This window comes from Canis aureus, chromosome 24 (assembly GCF_053574225.1).
Source record: "Canis aureus isolate CA01 chromosome 24, VMU_Caureus_v.1.0, whole genome shotgun sequence".
Taxonomy (NCBI): domain Eukaryota; kingdom Metazoa; phylum Chordata; class Mammalia; order Carnivora; family Canidae; genus Canis; species Canis aureus.
In genome coordinates, this window is record NC_135634.1 from 37,749,514 (window position 1) to 37,761,545 (window position 12,032).

A 12,032-nucleotide genomic window follows, 5' to 3' on the forward strand; every position below is an offset into this window, starting at 1 on the left:
TGGCCTATATATTCTTTGGTCTCCATCTGCATCCCCCACTTTTCAGGCCTCTCATTTGAAATTGATTTCTGAACCACCCCTTAGCCGGCTGCAAAGCCCAGGAGTTGGAGGGGGCAGGGAGCACAGGCAGCAGTCATCCCTTTCTCCCTCTTCCCAGCCATATGCCACTGCTCCTGCCTCCTCTCCCTGTATTACTTCTGAAACTCCAACTGGGCTCTTGCTCAGCTCATACGTCCCCACTTGCCAGCCTCACTGCCCTCCCCCACTCTATACTTCTTCCTCATTTATAAGCATTTCCATCTAAAAGGGGGAGTTTTTTTCTTTAAAAAAAATCTGAGTTGGGAACACTGCCGATTGTAACTATAGTGATGCATCAATCACGTCGCAATAATTGCACAGCACAGGGTTTCCTGTTAGTGCTGAGCTACCTGCCAGAAAATGGCAGCAATCAGGCTATTGGCAGCAGACAATCAGGCATCATTTGTAATTCTTTCTGGCTGCATGTTTCCCAGTCCAGGAATTGGATGCTAATCAATCAGTTGTCATGGCAACCCAGCATCACACAGCTATCAATACAGGAAAAAGATGGGAGAAATTATGAGGGCAGTGAGCACCGTAATTCCTGGAAGGGAGTGCCAAGTGACCTTACCAGGTGCCAATGCATGAAAAGCAGTACCATGATAAAGCAGGAGACCCCAAGGGTAAACTGTCATAACCAGTCCAGGGAAGAGCTGTTGTCTTAGTCACAAGACTAGAAGCAGGTGGGCAATTTTTGGGTCACCTCATTGTCCTTGGATACCAGCTGAGTTTCCAGGGCCAGGCAATATAGAAGCAGTTTGAGAAAAAAAGACAAGCACTAGTGATAGAAGAGAGAGATCAGTTATTCAGTCAGCCAGCAAATGTTTATGGCGTACCCAATACACATGAGGCCCTTCATGTGGCAAATAATTACTGGTCTGGGCCACCCAACATAGACAGCAAGAGCCAACTGGTACTCACACCACTATCTGAGGTGCCAAAAGAGTAGTACAATCTTTGACTAACACCGTAGAGGAGACCAAATAGAAACGACCAGTGTGACCCAACATGGTGAAGGCAATAAATCAAAGCTATATGCCAGGACAGACCAAACATGCTCACTTACCTCATATTGAATTCTAACAACATGAGAGGTAGGTTTCACTATTTCTATCTTACCACCGAGGAAACCTCAGCATAGAATGTTGAGTAAGCTGTCCAACGTCACACATTTAGAAGAGCTGGGACAAGACCCAATGAAAGCTCAGGCCTAACCTTCACTCAAAACCATATGGACAGTGGCCACTCTGTAGCTGGCAGTCTGGGAAGGTCAGATTCATTCAGATTCTCAGGAGCCCTGATGGCCACATAGTCCAAAGACAAGATTTAGTACGAGATAGATGTATAAACGGCTTTGCTAGCAATTCAGAAACATCCTCCAGAGATATCAGCTCATCTCAGTGTAACCCTAGAGAAGTCATTTATTTCTCATGTCTTCAACTTCCTTTTCTGTAAAATGAGAATAAGAACTCCTATGAAGAATAGTGATATTTAAATGAGAAGGTGTCCATGAGTACTCTTAAGATAGTTCCTGGCCTCAGCAGCTTCTTCATTCTTTTTCTCCTTCCTCAACTCTAGGGTGACAGGGGTATCCTAGATCCTGTGGTACAGATAAGCAGTCTCCTTGAGCAGGGTTAAGAGTTTGTTTTAAAAAGCTTTCTAAGCTTTCCAGAGTGTCACCAGAGCAAGCTGAGAATTTGTTAGCTTCTACATTCTTAGTCTCTGGCCCTGTATTAATTTCAGGGTTCCAGAGAAATAGAACCAATAAGAATATATATGAAGAGACTGATCATAAAAAATTAGCTCACAAAATTATAGAGGTTGAGAAGTCCCATGATCTGCTGTATGTAAGTTGGAGACCCAGGAAAGCCAGTGCTGTGATCCAGGCTGAGTGAGAAAGCCTGAGAATCATGCAGGCTGAGAACAGCATAAGATCAATGCTACAGCTCAAGCAATCAAGTAGGAAAGTAGAATTTTTCCTTCCTCTACCTTTTGTTCTAAACCCAGGTCCTCAACAAATTGGGTGACGCTCACCCACATTGCAGAGGGTGATCTATTTTACTGAATTCACCAATTCAAGTGCTAATTTCATCTGGAAACACCCTCACAGGTATATCCAGAAATGACATTCAGCCTAATATCCCAGCACCTTTTGATCTAGTCATATAAAATAAACCATCACAAGCCTCTCCTACCTGCTCTGTCTTAATCTTTAATCTTTAGGGAGGCTTGGAAAGAAAATCAAATGGTCCCACACAACATGAGCCACCCCTCAGGACCCAGTGCCAAGGCCCCCTCATTTCCATCACGGCAGTAATGTTGTGATGGGATTTTGGCTCATCAAACAATTCCTGGCATAATGCTGTGGCATTGCAGAAATGACACTTAAAACACTGTGAGCACGAATCTAGTTACTAACCAATTAATTTACCAAACTGTTCTTATTAAAGTAATTGCATACTTCAAATGCATTCCTTTAAGCCAGATAATATCCAGGCTTATTTTATGATGCACAGCTTTCTTGCTAAACTCTTTGAACTTCGGTGAAAACGTTTCACAGCCTAAGAAGGGGCTTCCATAAGCAGTGTGGTAGAAAATGCATAGGTCTTGAGTTCTAGTAGTCTTGTTTCTCCTACTAATTGTTAGCTCTATAACCTTGTGCAAATGAGTCCCTGTCTCTGAGCTTCAGACCCCTCGTCTCCACAGTGAACAAGCAGCACTTCCAAGACGGCTTCCTCAGAGCATTACTACATATTCATATAACATCGGCATATACTTATGTACAGTATAAGTAGGTGATTTGGGAAGAATGTATTCAGAGTGAAATGGTCAAAAACAAGTTTGAGAAACTGGGTGAAGCCACGTTTTTCAGGTTTTCTTACTGAATGAGTTCCTAGAGCTTTTTATAGGCTATTGGCATGGGAGATCTAAATGCTAGAGCACCTGGATGGCTGGGGTGGTAGAGTGTATGACTGCTGATCTCAGGGTCATGAGTTTGAGCCTCACATTGGGGGTAGATATTACTTTAAAAAGTAAAATCTCAAGAGGAGGAGTTAAGGTGATGGAGTAGGGACACCCTACGCTTGCCTCATCCCTGGAACACAACTAGATAGTTATCAAATCATTCTGAACACACAAGAAATCAATCTGAAGACTGAGAGAACAAAACTTCAGGTCTCCAAGTAGAAAGGTGACCTCCTTCTGGAAGCTAGGGGGTGCAGAGAATTGATTTGGGAGAGATAAGAACTATGGGTACTGTAGAGGTGAAGAAGCCCTGATTATAGAAACTACCACAAGATATTATAAGCAGTGAAGTGCAAAATCTGAAGTTTTAATTTAGGAGTCTGCCACCACTGGGGCTGTGCCAGGATTAAAGGTGCTCCAGTGGGGAATGAGGGTGGAGATCCAGGAGTAGAGCGCATGTTTGGAGGATCCTCTGGGCAGCAAGAAGAACAGATGGGACTAATGTGCTGCACTGTTCCCAGGCATAGGAGCAGGGACTCCAGCTGAGGGCAGCAAGCCTGGGTGCCAGCTCTCTGCTCCACCTTATCATAAACTCTAAAATGCTGTGCAGTTGTGCAACCACTTTCCAGGCACCAGCCACCAAACACCAAAAATGCAGCAAGTCCTCCCCAAGAGGACTGGCATGGATCCATAAACCAGAATTCCTTAAAATTTGGAATTTTGCAACCCTGCTGCATGCCTAGATAAAATAACTTGAACAAAGGAAAAGTGAAGGTAGAGATCTGATGGAAGTTGGGAGCAGAAGGGGGGCAATTGTTTGCTCTTCTACAGTGGGCTCTAGGGCTAGAGAGTTGCTCTGCCATTTTCACCCTGCCCATCAGCACTCAAAGTCTTCAGGGAGCAAAACAGCAACACGTAGTGGAGATGAGAGCCCTCACAACAGCACCCCGCCCCTCCCCTGCACACTTTGCATCTCCACTAGGTCAAGTCCACCTGAGAATCAGTGTAACAAGCCCCTCCCCCAGAAAACGAGCACAAACCTCTTCACATGCACCAAGTCTTCTGATCATAGAGTATTGCAATTAAAGGAGATAAGATCTAACCTCCTTTTTATTTTCTTATTTTTGTTTTTTATTATTCATTTATTTATTTTTATATAATTTATTTTTTATTATTTTTTAAACTTTTATTTATATATATTTGTATATTTTTAGGGTTTTTTTTAATTTTTATTTTTTTCTTTTATTTAGATCTAGCTTCTTTTGACAAGCAGACCAAAACACACGCAAGATCTAGTTTTTTTGTTATTGTGTTGTTGTTGTTGTTGTTGCTGTTGTTTGTTGGGTTTTATTCTGGATAAAATAATAAGACAGGAATTTACCCCAAAAGAAAGAACAGGAAATAGAACTAATGGCCAGGGATTTAATCAATACAGATATAAACAAGATGTCTGATCTAGAATTTAAAACAACAATTATAAAGGTAATAGCTGGGCTTTAACAAAGCATAGAAGACACCAGAGAATCCATTACTGTAGATATAAAAGAACTAAAATCTAGTCAGGCTTAAATTAAAAATGATAAAACCAAGATGCAAACCCAAATGAATGCCATAACAATGAGGATTCACAAAGAAGAGGAATGAATCACTGATACAGAATATAAAATTATAGAAAATAATGAAGCTGAAAAGAAGAGGGAAGGGAAAGTAATGGATCATGAAGGTAGACTTACAAAGCTCAGCAGCTTATTAAAACAGAATAACATTCGGATTATAGGAGTCCCAGAGGATGAAGAGAGAGAAAATGGAGCAGAAGGTTTATTTAAGCAAATTATAACTGAAAACTTCCCCAATCTGGGGAAGGACACAGGCATTAAAAATCCAGAAAGCACAGATAACTCCCATTAAATTCAGCCAAGTTATATCACAGTCAAACTTTAAAAATACACAAATAAGAAAAGAATCCTGAAAGTGGTAAGAGAAAAAAAAGTCCTTAACCTACAAGGGAAGACAGATCAGGTTCATGGCAGATCTGTCCACAGAAACTTAGCAGACCAGAAGAGGGGGCAGAATGTACTCGACATGCTGAGTAGGCAAAATATGCAGCTAAGTATATTTTATCCATAAGGCTATCATTCAGAATAGAGAGATAAAGAGTTCTCCAGACAAACAAAAGTGAGGAGTTTGTGACGACTAAACTAGCCCTAAAATAAATATTAAGGGGGATTCTTTGAGTAGGGGGGGAAAGACCAAAAACAACAAAGACTATAAAGGACCAGAGGATATCACCAGAAACACCAACTCTACAGCAAACACAATGTCACTAAATTCATGTCTTTCAATGATTGGTGAAAGTAAATGGACTAAATGCTTCAAACAAAAGACTTAGAGTATCAGAATGGGTTTTAAAATTAAAAAAGCAAGATTTATCTCTATACTGCCTATAAAAGACTCATTTTAGACCTAAAGACACCAGCTGATTGAAGGTGAGGGGAAGGATAACCACCTATTATGCTAATGGACAGCAAAAGAAACCTGGAGGAGCCATACTTATATCAGACAAACGTGATTTTAAAGCAAAGATTGCAACAAGAGATAAAGAAGGGCATTAGACCATAATCCAGTGGTCCATCCCTTAAGATTTAACAATTGTAAATATTTATGCCACCAACTTAGAAATACACAAATATATAAATCAATTAATAAACATAAAGAAACTCATTGGTAATAATACAATAACAGTAGGGGACTCTAACAATGTGCTTACAACAATGAACAGATTCTCTAAGCAGAAAATCAACAAGGAAATAATGACTTTGAATGACACAGTGTATCAGATAGACTTAACAGATATATTCAGAACATTTCATCCTAAAGCAACAGAATACATATTCTTTTCAAGTGTACATATAACATTCTCCAGAATGTGACCACATACTGGGTCACAAATCAGCCCTCAAAAGTACAAAAAGATCAAGATCATATCATGCATATTTTCTGATCACAATGCTATGAAACTTGAAGTCAACCACAAGAAAAAATTTGAAAAGACCACAAGTACATGGAGGTTAAAGAACATCTTATAAAAAATGGATGGGTTAACAAAGGAATTAAAGAAGAAATTAAAAAGTACAAAGAAGCAAATGAAAATGAAAACACGAAAGTCCAAAACCTTTGGGATGCACAAAGGCAATCCTAAGAGAGAAGTATATTGCAATGCAGGCCTATCTTAAGAAGCAAGAAAAGTCTCAAAAACATAATCTAACGTTACACCTAAAGGAGCTATAAAAGGAACAACAAATAAAGCCTAGAGTCAGCAGAAGGGAAGTAATTAAGATTAGAGCAGAAATAAATGATAATAGAAACAACAAAATGGAAGAACAGATCAATGAAAGTAAGAGCTGATTCTTTGAAAGAATTAATAAAATTGATAAACCCCTAGCCAGATTTATCAAAAAGAGAATGGCTTCAAATACATAAAATCATGAATGAAAGCGGAGAGATCACAACCAACAACCACAGAAAAACAAATAATCATAAGAGAATGTTATGGAAATATTATACCCAAAAAAATTGGTCAATCTGGAAGAAATAAGCAAATTCTTTGAACATAAAAGCTATCAAAACTGAAACAGGAAGAAATAGAAAAATTGAACAGACTCATAACCAGCAAAGAAATTGAATCAGCGATTAAAAATCTCCCAATAAACAAAAGTCCAGGCCCAGATGGCTTCTCAGGGCATTTCTACAAGACATTTAAAGAAGGATTAATATCTATCCTTATCAAACTTTTCCAAAAAAGAGAGAGAGAGAGAGAGAGAGAGAGAAATGGAAGGAAACTTCCATACTCCTTCTATGAGGCCAGCATTTTCTTGATTTCAAAACCAGACAAAGACTCCACAAAAAAAAAAAAAAAAAAAAAAGGAGAACTACAGGCCAATATCCCTGATGAACATGGATGCAAAAATTCTCAACAAGATACTAGCAAATTGAATCCAACGATCATTAAAATAATTATTTACCAAAATCAAGTGGGATTTATTCCTGGCCTGCAGAGGTATTCATTATTCACAAATCAGTCAGTGTGATATGTCACATTAATAAAAGAAAGGACAAAAACCACATGTCCTCTCAATAGATGCAGAAAAAGCATCTATTTGACAAAATACAGCATTCATTCTTGATAAAAATCCTCAACAAAGTAGGGATAGTGGGAACATCCCTCAACATCATAAACATCATATATGAAAGATCCACAGCTAATATCATCCTCAATGGGGAAAAACAGAGCTTTTCCTCTACAGTCAGGAACAACATAGGGATTCCACTCTCACCATTGCTATTTAACATAGCACCAGAAGTCTTAGCCTCAGCAATCAGACAATAAAACAAAAATAAATAAATAAATAAATAAAAGGCATCCAAATCAGCAAGGAATGAGTCAAACTTTCACTATATGCAGATGACAAAGTACTCTATGTAGGAAACCCAAAATACTTCATCAAAAAATTGCCAGAACTCATATGTGAATTCAGCAAAGTCACAGGATATAAAATGAACGTACAGAAATCTGTTGCATTTGTATACACAAATAATGAAACAGCAGAAAGAGAACTCAAGGAATCAATCCCATTTATAAGTGCTCCAAAAACTTAGGAATAAACTTAACCAAAGAGGTTAAAAAACAAAGCAAAACAAAATACCCTGTACTCTGAAAACTACAGAACGCTTATGAAAGAAATTGAAGAGGACACAAAGAAATGGAAAAACATTCCATGTTCACAGATTGGAAGAATAAACATTGTGAAAATGTCTATGCTACCCAAAGCAATTTACCCATTTAATGCAACCTCTATCAAAATATCCTAACATTTCTCACAAAGCTAAAATAAAGAACCCTAAAATTTGTATAGGACAACAAAAGACCCTGAATTGCCAAAGCAATCCTGAAAAAGAAAAAGAAAAACCGGAGGCACCATAATTCCCGACTTCAAACTATATTACAAAGCTGTAATCATCAAGACAATATGGTACTGCACAAAAATAGGCACATAGATCAATGGAACAATATAGAGAACCCAGAAATGGATTAGTTAACCAATAGTTAACTTATATGGTTAACTATTCATCAGCAAAGCAAGAAAGAATATCCAATGGAAAAAGGACATTCTCTTTAGCAAATGGTGTTGGGAAAACTGGACAGCTACATACAGAAGAATGAAACTGGACCACTTTCTTACACCATACACAAAAAATTAATTCAAAATGGGTGAAAAACCTAAATGTCAGGCAGGAAAATCATCAAAACCCTAGAGGAAAACACAGGCAGCAACCTCTTTGACCTTGGCTATAGGAACTTCTTACTAGACATGTCGCTGGAGGCAAGGAAAACAAAAGCAAATATTAACTCTTAGGATCTCACCAAGCTTCTGCACAGTGAAGGAAACAAAATAACCAGCAAAACCAAAAGGCAGCATATGGAATGAGAGAAGATATTTGCAAACGCCTTATTGGATAAAGAGTTAGTATCCAAAATTTATAAAGAACTTATCAAACTCAACACCCAAAAAACCCACAAATAATCCAGTTAAGAAATGGGCAAAATATATGAACAGACACTTTCCTAAATAGGACATCCAGATGGCCAATAGACACATGAAAAGATACTCACCATCACTCATCATAAGGGAAATACAAATCAGACCCACAATGAGATATCACCTCACACCTATCAGAATGGCTAAAGTTAACAACACAAGAAATAACAAATATTGGAGAGGTGTGGAGAAAGAAAAACCCTCTTACACTGTTGGTGGGAATGCAAATGGGTACAGCCACTGTGGGAAACAGTATGGAGCTTCCTCAAAAAGTTGAAAATAGAACTATCCTATGATCCAGCAATTGCGCTACTAGAATACAAAAATACAGATTTAAAGGGGTACATAAATCCCAATGTTTATAGTGGCATTATCAAGAATAGCCAAACTATGGAGAGATGACTGATGAATGGTGGTAGGTGATAGATATAGATAGATAGATGATAGATAGATAGATAGATAGATAGATAGATAGATAGATAGATAGATGATAGATAATGGAATATTACTCAGTCATCAAAAAGAATGAAATCTTACCACTCTAAAACCGTGGATGGAGCTAGAGCATATTATGCTAAGCAAGATAAATCAGTCAGAAAGACAAATACCATATGATTTCATTCATATGTGGAATTTAAGAAACAAAACAGATCAACATATGGGAAGAGGGGAGAGGAAAACAAACTATAAGAGTTCTTAACAATAGAGAGCAAACTGAGGGGTAATGGAGGGAGATAGGTGGGGAATAAGTGATGAGTGATGGGTATTAAGTAGGGCACTTGGTGTGATTAATACTGGGTATTGAACGTAAGTGATGAATCACTGAAACCAATATTGCACTCTATGTTAACTAATTAGAATTTAAGTTAAATTTTGAAGAAAAAGTCCTTAAAGTAACAGTAAATAAATAAAATAAAATGCAGTGCTTTCCATATGTGTCTTCTCTCTAAACATTTTTTTGTTTTGTCACTAAACATCTTTAAAGGCTTGTGTTCCAAGGATCAAACTTAAGAAAACACTGAATTAAAGGCTCTCTGAGAAGCATCGTTTGCAGCAGCAACAAGGTAGAAATAAGCTGGGTGGCCACTGCTATTTGCCTTTCCTTCAGGGAATGCTAGGCAGCCTTATGAAGAACAGGGAAGATCCACATGTGTTAACATGGAAAATTTCCAACTTGTTTTATTAAATGCAAAAGGCGAGATGCAAACTTTATAAACTGTTCCCATTTATGTGTGTGTGCTTGAGTGCTGGTGGAGGTGACTTGATACAAAGGTAAATGTGAATGTACAATTATGCATAGAAAATTTCTCAGCATATTGTGAGATATGTGATAAGATACCACAAAGGATCCCTTCCAGAATGGCACTGAGGGTGGGGATAAAGGGCATTTTTAGTTTTCATTATATACCATTAAGTATCATTCAACTTTATTTTTACCAACTTATGTATTATTTTTATAATTTTTTTAAAAAAATTTCAAAAGCTCTCTGGAAATCTTTTAGGTCAACATTTGTAATTTTGTGGTTTCTTAAGCCCTAAATTGAGGTTAAGTCTGTCTTCTGGATGAGAAATGGTCAAGGCTTTCGACCCTCGGGTCCACCAGAATGCCAATGCTTCTGTATTTTTCCACCCTGAGACTGTAGGCAAATTGGATGCCTGAGCACCCTGAGGAGTAACTGGCCCCTCCGTTTGGGGGGCCCACACTCTGGGCTGCATCTATATTTCCAGAAGACCAAAGAACCCAGCCACAGAGGCAAGAATGGAACACTAAAACCCATTGTAGGCAAATATTAACAGGCAAATCATGACTAAGCACAGAATCCCAAAGTCTAAAAACATCTAAGCTGGAAGGATCTTTCTACAGAGGAGAAACCTGACACCCAAAGGAGAAAAACCGAAGACCATACTAAAGATCTCAGATCCAAAATTTCTGACTCTGAGTCTGGGAGAATTTACATCATGCAATGTTCCCTTTCCAAAATGGGAAGGACATGCCCCTTCCCCACTTCTGAGCCCTCCACATGGAAACAGGAGAATGTTCCTTGCTTGAAGGCTTTAAAATGGACCAAAACAGGGGGAAAAACTGGTCAAAGCTAGACACAGTGAATTGAAGAAAAAAAATCCAATCAGAAAAGGCAGAACCAAAAATGCAGAGAAGGCAGATTTGTTGAGCTAATTTAGGTAATCCTCAAGTTGATGAAAATCTGGAGAAGGCACCAAAGTAAAGAAATAGAGTGCTCATTTCAACAGCACATAAACTAAAATTGGAATGATACAGAGATTAGCATGACCCCTGTGTACAGATTACATGAAAATTTGTGAAGCAGTCCACATTTTTTTAAAAAGAAAAGAAACAGAAACAGACCCAAATCAAAAGATCAAGACAAATTGGTGCTGATGAAGGAAACTGGTAAGAACAAATTCACCAGTTGCTTTTGGCATCAATTCTACATATCTGAGAGGAATTAGCTTCTCAACTAGTTATACATGTTGTAAACTTAGTGGCAACAGTGAAACACAGTGATAGCATAGGTGGAGAATGAGCTTTTCTGTCTAATGAATTATCTTCAGGATGGAAAGTCTTTTTTCCAATGCTAGAACTTCTGTATATTTTTACAATGTTTATGGGGGGAAAAAAAGGAAAAAAAGAAAAAAAAGTTTATGGAAATGTTTATAAAAAGGACTATATGTTTCCCAGACTTTTTAAGCAGAATCTACTGCACACCTTTTAGACTTTTCCATAAGTTTTTGTTTATTTGTCTGCTTTTACATTTGAAAAAGAAATCCTTTTTCTGAGTTTTTGTACAGGGAGGCCCTTCAACCATTTGAGGTATAATGGTTCTGCCCTTTGTTTTTTGCTCCGTACTATGAATTCTCTTAGGTTTTACAAAGCACTCGTAGATCTGAAGGGATATATTCCACTCTAGTACCAGTGAGGAATAAGATGGGAGCGGCCCAAAGACAAGGGATATATGAGGAAGTAGAGTAGTTTCTCTTTTGACTTTGCGTACTTCTGAATCATCCCATTTTTTTCTCTTTACAAGAAGAAAGTTGTTTTCATAATAAACAAGTTTATTATTTTTGTATCAAGCAAGCAAATAATAGGCCAAGTAAGTAAAAATGAGAAAATAGCACCTTGACCCCCTATTCCCTCATTTGATAGGAGTCCAGGGATATTTGAGGTCATTATTATTGCTATTTTACAGGTGAGAAAACTGAGGTCCCCAAGAGGTTTCACAGACTTGTCCAAGGCTGCCCAGTGAGTTATTGGTAGAACTCAACTGTGAATCTTGGTGTTTGGGTTCCTAGGCCCTCATACTACCCTTCATTTGGCAATGTAAGCCCCTGGCAAAATGCAGCCTACCCTAAATGCCAACCTCAGTGTGTCCTTCA

At 38.2% G+C, this 12,032-nt stretch overlaps 1 long non-coding RNA gene and 1 other non-coding gene across 3 annotated transcripts in view; both read left to right on the plus strand.

The window, feature by feature from the left end:
• The window catches only part of LOC144296088 (uncharacterized), a 115,726-nt gene that overhangs the window by 37,707 nt on the left and 65,987 nt on the right, over positions 1-12,032 (plus strand). The window lies entirely within an intron of this gene.
• Positions 10,874-10,977, plus strand: LOC144296660 (U6 spliceosomal RNA). The gene has a single exon (XR_013363674.1). It is a non-coding gene; the product is annotated as a U6 spliceosomal RNA (small nuclear RNA).